Source organism: Phascolarctos cinereus, unplaced genomic scaffold (genome assembly GCF_003287225.1).
Source record: "Phascolarctos cinereus isolate Bilbo 61053 unplaced genomic scaffold, phaCin_HiC Scaffold_2;HRSCAF=192, whole genome shotgun sequence".
In the NCBI taxonomy this organism is placed as follows: domain Eukaryota; kingdom Metazoa; phylum Chordata; class Mammalia; order Diprotodontia; family Phascolarctidae; genus Phascolarctos; species Phascolarctos cinereus.
The window spans coordinates 86,730,834-86,740,450 of record NW_027555625.1 but is presented as its reverse complement, the minus strand read 5'-3'; positions in this window follow the sequence as shown (position 1 = coordinate 86,740,450).

Sequence of the window (9,617 nt, the reverse complement as noted above, 5' to 3'; positions counted from 1 at the left end):
TGGGGCAGTAAAGCACATAGTCCAGTAATAGATTTTTTTTTCCTCTTTCAATTTGCTCCAATGGAATGGCCCTAACAGAGTTGTGTTATCCACAGAAATGTTAGTTTCATCATGCTTAAGTAAAATGTATGATCTTTTCCTGACATCAGATTTTGTTAAAGAGTTATTTTCCTTGATCAAGAGATACAGACTGCACCAAAGAGCTATAGGTGAAAAAGTGTAGTAAGTAAAAAGAATCGTGGCAAAGAGTTTATAATGAATAATTGGTAAGAATCATGCTTGTTTATTAGAATCAGTATGCCTGTCTAGGCTGGAACTTGAATTTCTGCTCATCCATGACAATCTACCCACTCACTTGTTATTTCTCCTTGATAATGCACTCTCCCGCACCTCTAACTTGCAATTACTTTTTAAATACAGTCATGCTGGCTGAAATTACTGAGGCTTTCTCAGGCTATGTATAACTTCATTTTCCTTCATTGCTCTGAGATCCTCATTTTGTATTAGTTTTATTTAGTTTATTACCACTAACCCCCTGCCTTTTTTTTTTCTGAATTGCCAAATTGGCTTAAAGTGTGGGAGATGAGGAAGATGAATGAAAAAGGGGGTGTGTATGCTTAGAAGATGTTAGAGTTTGTTTCTGGTACTAAAGGGGCCTCACAGAAAGATCAGGCTGGCCAGGCAATTCTGAAAATAATAGGCCCTTTGATTTGGTATTTAGGGGAAGGCCCAAATAGGAAGGAGATATGGCTTAGATGGAGACTTGCAAGGGGATAAGATGTCTTGACAACAAGGGAAGGGTACAAGGATAACTCAATTAGCCCTATATACTGAGACCAGGACTGACACCTTCCAACCAGGGCAGCCCACTAACCCCCTTCATAATGGGTAAGACTAATACCTCCAAAGTGGGATTTGCGGGGGCAGCTAGGTGGCACAGTGGATAGAGCACTAGCCCTGGATTCAGGAGGACCTGAGTTCAAATCCAGCCTTAGACACATAACACTTACTAGCTATGTGACCCTGGGCAAGTCACTTAACCCCATTGCCTAGCCACAAAACAAAACAAAACAAAAAACCAAAGTGGGATTTGGGGTGAGAAGTAATAATAGCTCATATTAATATAACATCTTTTTAAAAAATTGATTAATTTATTTTTAGTTTTCAAAATTCATTTCCATAAGATTTTGAGTTCTAAATTTTCTTTCCCTTTCTCCTCTCCTCCCCAAGACAACATGCAGTCTGATATAAGCTCTACATACACATTCATATTAAACATATTTTCACATTAGTCATGTTGTAAAGAAGAATTAGAACCAATGGGAGGAACCACAAGAAAGAAGAAACAATACCCCCCCCCAAAAATGGTATGATTTGATCTGCATTCAAACTCTATAGTTCTTTTTCTGGATGTAAACAGCATTTTCCATCATGAAGTCCATTGGAGTTGTGTTAGATCCTTGCATTGCTGAGAAAAGCTAATGTTACTGTAACATATTAAGGCTTTCAAAATACTCTGTAGGTTTTACTTGATCCTCAGAATGATATAGTTGTTATTATTATTCAATATTAAAGATAAGAAATTGAGTCTCAGTAAGATCAAGTGATAAACATGCCCAAGCCACAAAGCAATTAAGTAGATGAGGTAGGATTTCAACTCAGGTCTTTTTAAAGGAAAGTTTAGCACTTTATTCCCTATACAATACTACCTCTTCTGATCAGGATTCTACCAGCAATGTAAATCAGAATAGACAAAGGCTAGACTATAACAATAGATGTTAAATATAATTCTGGTCTGCTTGTTAAAATGTTATGGAATTTTGAAGAGGCCGTTTTGCTTCTTGGTACCTAACAATATGTTTGACTAGTAGAAACTGACCATACTGACTTATTGCTTCATCATATTATTCGACCCCTTTGAGGTTAAAGAATAATCTTGTTTCCTTAGAAGGAAAACCACAACATACAGAGAAAGATTAAATTGCATTTTTGTATAATGAAACATTGATATCTATATTTATCTATCTATGTCTATATATTTTTGATCAGAGATGGACCTATTAATTAATCTATTGTATGTGAATATATGCATATATGATCATATATAAAAGATTGTCCATCTCTGATCAAAACTACAATCTCACTGATTCTAGGTCCATCTCTCTATCCCCTCAGCTGCTTCTCCAATGCAGGTTAGAAGAGTGGAGAAGGGAGGGAGGCTTTTTAAATAGGGCAAAGGATGTTCCTGATAAACAAGTTGATACCACATTTTAAGAAAGGTCTACATGATAGATCTGGGGGGAAAAAAGGATCAAATGACCCTAAAAGAAACAGATAGATGTTAGGGATAAATTGAGGAATGATTCAGCCATATCTGGCAGGGATGGTTAGAGAGGCAGAGAAGTTTTCCTCAGATCACAATCTATAGTTAGAGGGGTTAGAGGACACTCCCATTCAGGGAAATATTTTAGTATTTAAGGCACTGCAATCTCTCCTCTGAACATTTCAGGATTCAAGATATTCCCATCAGCTAGAAAATTTGGAGTAATGGAATCTCTCCAAGGTTTCTACATCTCCAACTCGTATCATTTCTGGAGAAACAATTTATTTCAATCGATATTAATTAATACCCAACATGTGAAAAGCTCTATGACAGGCTCTTGATGTATAAAAATTAAAAACAACAACAATGCCCAGTCAATCTTGAGTATTGTATTTGGTTTGGGCATCACATCTTGTAGAAGGCATTGATAACCTATTTAGAGAGCATCCAGATGAGGGTCACCAGGATGTTAAGGGGCCCTGAGATTATTTCACCTGGGGGGTTAGTTGAAGGAACTAGGAATGATGAGCCCGAGATTTCACGGTAACCTGATAGCTTCATTCAAGTATAAAAAAGACTATCTTATGAAAGAAGAATTTGACTTGTTCTACTTAGCCCCAAAGAGTAGATATGGGTCAATGGATTGAAATCGAAGAGACACGAATTTAGATTTGAGGTGAGCAAAAAAACTTTCTAACAGAACTATTCAAAAGTGGCCACAGATGCTTTGGAAAGCAGAGCCTTAGTTCTGAGACAAGCCTCTGGTATGACCTGAGGTGCAGCTGCTGGGGAAAGGAACCCCATCACAGAATACCTCAAAGTTTCTCTGCTACTAAAAGATTGGCCTCTGGTTAGGGATAAGAGAAGTGGGAAGACACAACTTTTAATTTGTAAAAACCAAAAAGCACAGAGGACAAGATCCATGATTAATAAGAGCATTTATGATGAACTAGTCACTATTTCAATGTAATTATCATATTATAGTAGGCTAACAACATAACATCAGTGTTGTTTTGATCAACACTAAAATGCCCACAGAGTGCTTTAGGTGGGAAGAAAAAAGAATGGAAAGATTGAGCTGATGTTGGGCATCAATAGATAAAGAATAAGAGAAGAAAAGAGGATGGATGAGGAAAAGTGGACAATCAGAACTATACTCTTGTCTCAGATGTCAGGGAGTAGGGAGATAGGGAAGCAAGTAGATGTTTTGCAAAATTTCTAGAGAGAATTGTATAAAACATAGATTCCATTTATTTTGTCCACACGTATTTTAATGTTGGAAAATGATTATTAGCAGCAAAAAAAGGAAGCTTATATTTCAGTGGTTTTTCAAGCATGTGCCATCATGCCCTAATATGTCGTTAGTTTTGCTAGTGGTGCTGTGAAATTTTTGTGGTTGTTATTGAAGATAAAAGAAAATTAACATATACAATTTACGTACCTTGAAGACATAATATGGTAAACATAATTCACAAATACACAAAACTTGCCTATTACTTGTATGCACTAATCTTAAAGCATGTCAGATTTTTAATTTGCTAAGAACTCAGAAACAGACTGTTTTTACTGATGTAAAACTGCACACATTTTGTTGTTGTTCAGTTATTTCAGTCATGTCCAACTCTTTGTGATTCCAGTTGGGGTTTTCATGGCAAAGATACTACAGTAGTTTACCATTTCCTTCTCCAACCCTTTTAACAGTTGAAGAAACTGAGGCAAATAGGGTTAAGTGACTTGCCCAGGGTCACACAGCTAGTAAGTGTCTGAGGCCAGATTTGAACTTAGGAAGATCAATCTTCCTGACTGTAGGCCCAGCACTCCATCCACTGTGCCACATATCTCTTTTAAATTTTTCATGGTTTTGCCAACTTAAATGTCTAGTGCCATGGTTCTTCATGGCAAAGGGTATTATACTTTAAGCAAAAAAATACAAAATCACTTCTGTATTACTTTCTGACAAGGGATAGTTTATTTAATTTTTTAAAAAAATAATTAATTTTTAGTTTTCAACATTCACTTTGATAAGATTTTGAGTTCTAAATTTCCCCCTTCCCTCCCCTTCTTCCTCCCCAAGATGGCATGCCATCTGATATAGGCTATAGATATACAATCATATTAAACATATTTCCACATTAGTCATGTTGTCAAAGAAGAATCAGAACAAAAGGGAAAAATCATGAGAAAGAAAACAAAACAATGAAAAAGAGAAAATAGGATGCTTCAACCTGCATTCAGACTTCATAGTTCTTTCTCTGGATGTGGATAGCATTTTTCATCATGAGTCTTTTGGAATCAACAAGAGATAATTTAACAGAGTATAGTAAAGATTAGACAAAATGGACATATATTATTATATGAAAATAAAAAATCTTACATAACAAAATTAATGAATCCAGGAAAAAAGGAACAGGTTGGGAGCCAAATTTTTGCTATAAGCATTTCTGTTGGGAGTATGATATGACCTATGAGATGTGACATCAATTATAAGAATAAGAATCATTCACATTCCCCAGAGGACAAGTGGTAAGAAAAGACGAATAGATAATTCTTGAAATAGGAAATATTAATTATCAATATCATCAGAAAAATGATTAAACCCCAGAATAATCACAGAAATACAAAATAAATAATAAAAATAATCACAAGTTACCTTACAACAATTAAGTTGGCAAAGATAAAATCAGAGACAAATGAAGCATATAAAGAAATAGGTTTGATGTAAATGAAGAGATTCAGAATGAGGAATGCAGAGGCTCAAAACAGAAAAGGAGAACAAACTGTATTATTTAATTAGCATGGTGAGAATAAGGAATGATAAGTCAATAAGTAGAGTCTTCCACTAGGATACTCATATCAAGAGAAAGTGAAGACTTTTCATGTTGGTTGGCCCCCTAGTGGTGAATTGGTGAGAGGACACAGGCAAGAGCTGTGTCGAATGGGCAGCAATTTCCATCACTGGAAAAACTTTGAATCGATAGGATCACAGATCTACTTGAATACTGTTTAAGTTAATATGCATATAACAATAACAACAATAATTTTGACCTGTGATTTCACTGGCATATGGAAATCCCTGGTGAGTAAACTCCCTCTACCAAAGCAAGTCAGTACCTTCTTTGCATCTTATGGTCTTAGGGAGTTGGCTGGAACAGTGAGAGGTTAAGTGATTTGGTCAGGGTCACACAGCTGGCATATGTCAGAGTAGGGGCTTACATTTAGGTCTGGTTTTAAGTCCAGTTCTCTACTCATGCCTATGTTCTGTAGCACCTTCATGCATAAAAACAAATTGTAAATGTTGAAAATTTACAGTTTCGTATGTATCATATATTTTTAAACTTTTTTAGGTTTTTAAAGGCTCATGTTTATTGGTGGTTATTATATTGATGAGAATGCATTTTTTAGAAAGGAAAACATCATTCTCAAAAGCCATTTTGAGCTGACTTTTCCTGTAAAAAAATTGGGTCATTGTATCCAATTTACCTTTTCTATGAACATTTTAAAATATATTTTCTCCAAATCCAGAGATCATGTAAGACTGGTCCACGACCAGCTTTTTTCTTTTGCTCTGAAAAGAATTCCAAGATGGAATTCACTACCTTCCAAGACTCTCATTATTTTTACTTTCTCTTGCAGCTCCTTCTTTTTGGTCAGAATAATGTCCAGAAAAGTATTTTCATTTCTTCCACTGGATTTTGATGATTAAAATTATTGAGAAAGCAAATAAAAAATTTATCAGACACTTTCTTTTTGTCAGAGGGAGAGCTCTTGCAGCTGCCCACATTAGTAAAGTTGCCCATCACTAGCATAACATGTGTCTATGCCAGGGTTATGATGTTTTATGAATTTCCTCATGTATCGCCTTTCTTCTGGTGACCTACAGTACATACTTTCGTAAGAATATTGCTTCTGTTTCTTCCATCGATCTTCAGCCAAATGTTCTACAACTTGCTTCCAACTACTAAGTCTATATTTTCTTACAAAATATATCCTAATATATAAAGCTATAAAATGAGCTGGAGAAGGAAATGGCAAACCATTCCATTGCCAAGAAAACCCCAAATGGGGTCATGAAGAATGAAACATGACTGAAATGACAGAACAGTAATGCACCACTCAGTTCCATTCCTTTTAAATAAGGCATATACTTTCTTATCCACAGTCCCATCCACTTAAGTGTCAGTGATACCTATGAGTACTCAAATTGACTTTTTTGTATTAGGATTTTTTTATTAGGGTTTTTTAGGATTTTTGTATTACGATTTTTTAGGTCACAATTTTTTTTGGAGGGAAGGCAATTGGGGTTAAGTGACTTGCCCAGGGTCACACATCTAGTGAGTGTCTGAAGCTAGATTTGAACTCAAGTCCACCTGACTCCAAAGCTGGTGTTCTATCCACTGCACCACTTAGCTGCCCCACATCACATTAATTATTACTCATTAATTTTGCATTTGTGTATAGCCAGACAACTCTGGCCAGAAGCTTTTCACATTGGCTTTCTTTTTGGACATTGTCCCCTGAAAATTCTTGGTCCCCTCCACTAATTCTTTTTCTCTTATACCTATAGTTCTCTGCACAAGTTATATTGACATATATATGGGAGTTATTTTCTCTTTCCACTTTTATTTTCAGTTTATATTAATAATTCACATTTACATGGCACTTTATAATTTATAAATTACTTTTTATAGAACAACCCTGTGTTATCATCTGAATTATGTAGATGGGAACGGAGGAACAGAGAAGTTAAATGACCTGCCTAAGGTCACACAACTCCAGTGCTACTGTACGGTACTGTACAGTACTATTGGCAGAATCAGGAGTTGAACTTATCTTGACTATAGGTTTAGCTCTCTATCCACTACAATACACTGTTTAAAATCTCTTTGATCAGATTTGAATGACTACAAGTAAATATATTGTTATTTCTCTTCAGTCTCTAAGAACCACAGTCTAGAAACACAAACTGCATTTCCAGACACCACCTTCTGACTGATTGTTGAGTTCCTAAGCCCAATTTTGTCTTCCTCAATCCTAGCTTTTAATTGGCAGTAGTGAGAAAAACACCACTTGTGTCCTTATGATCTTCATTTTCTTGACTAAAGAAAACACATTCCTGAATTCATAATCCCTATTGATATTTGTAAGCTCCTTGTGGTGACTGTATTCTTTGTTCCTATATTCATCTCATGAGCAAGTTGTGATTTTTAGAATTGACAAGTCTCTCTATCCTATCCCAGATACATTTCTGGGGACAGCAAAAGTCCTATCTATTGTTTTTGTCAGGTAGACATATGGCTGCTTTCACACTTTTCAGCAGGAAGTCACAATCCCAATTCATTTTCTCCTCTGTCTCTGGAAAGTACCGGAGAACCCCCTTATGACAGAACCTGTGGGTCCACATCATCATTCCTTTTAAGCACAAGTATCTACTTACTTTTTAAAGCTCCATGCCAGGGGTTCTTACTCTTTCTTTGTTTCATGGACCTCTTTGGCAGATTAGTGAAGCTTATGGGCCCCTTCTATGAATAATCTTTTTTTTTCTTTTTAAATAATATTTTTTCATTTACATGTAAAGACAATTTTTAACTTTTTAAAAAAAAATTTGAGTTCCAAATTTTCTCCCTTCTTAAGATGGTAAGCAATTTGATATAGATTATATATGTGCAATCATGTAACATATATTTCCACATTAGTCATGTTGTGAAAGAAGAAACAGAACAAAAAAAATCCATGAAAAAATGAAGAGAGTGAAAATAGTGTGCTTTGGTCCATATTCAGACTCCATTAATTCTTTCTCTGGAGGTGAATACATCATGAGTCTTTTGGAATTGTCTTAGATCGTGGTATTGCTGAGAAGAGCTAAGTCATTCGTAGTTGATCATCACACAATGTTGCTGTTACTATATACACTGTTCTCATGGTTCTGCTTATTTCACTTTGCATCAGTGCATGTAAGCCTTTCCAGGTTTTTCTGAAATCTTCCTGCTTGTCATTTCTTATAGCACTGTTAATAGTACTCCATTGCATTCATATACCGTAAATCGGAATAATCTTTTAAAAATGCATACAGTAAAATACATAGGACTTCTAAGTTGTAAACAAAAGGACAGTGAAGCTAAAAATGAACTTTGTAGGTTCATAGATGCTCTGAAATCTATACTTAAGTTAAGGACCCCAGCTCTTTGAAAAGGTCTTTAAACTTGTTACCTAGAGGAAGCTAGCTAGTGAAGGGGTTTGAATACTGGGCCTGAAATCAGGAAAACTTGAGATGAAATATGGCCTCAGACACCACCTCTATGTCCCTCGCTAAGCCATTTAAACACTATCTGCCTCAGTTTCTTTTTGTTTTTTTTTTCAGCCAAAGACAAAGTTTATTAGAACATCCATCATATTGGGCAGACTCTTAAGGAGTCTGAATATTAGTAAGCTATTGGCTAGATTTTAAGAGTCTGAGTAGTGGCTAGATTTTAAGAATCTAAGCCCTTCAGTTTCTTCATCTATAAAATGGGAATAATAATAACCACTATTTTTCAGAGTTGTTGTAGGGATAAAATGAAATAATATTTGTAAAGTGCTTTTGTAAACCTTAAAACACTATGTAAATGTTGTTATTGTTATTATTATTTATTGCATACCCGGAGGCTAGGGTCTTTTCCTTTCTTCTCTGACTCACATTCTTCCACTCTCCAGCCTCTCAACAGAGGTTAAGGTTTCTTTCTGCTTTTTCTCTTTTTGTTATCCTTTCAGGGTTCGTCTCCCATTCTTTCAAGAAGTCCTTTATCTGTTCCTCTATGAATGACCAACCTCACCATCAGGCCTCCCTCTCAGTTGCTTGGCATCATCATAAACTTCTCAGCCACAGAAAATACCTCCCTGCTGGGGAGCAGGGAAAGCAGTGCCATTGGTTTAGGTTTAGTGATTGAGGTAGGATTTTAAAAGAGTGAAGTGGGTAGAAGATGGTGTCCCACCTGCTTGGTGAAATTTATCCTTTTCTCAGAATTTCTTTGTATCTGGAAAGAACTAAAGCATCTCTGACCTGTGCAGCCTTGGGTGATAAATGAAAACAGTTGTCAAAAAATAATTATTGGGATGTAGGGGCAACTGTTAGAAACAAAGGTAGTTGATTACTTTGAGGAAACCATCCAAGACATGACTGAGGAGAAGGAGTGTGGACAATAAAGTCACTGTGCAATTTGATTAGGGAATGCCTCTTTCTTCTCCCACACCCACGTGACCTGCATTTGGTGGCAGTTACTAAGACAGGCACAGATGATGACATGAAAAGCCAGCTTGA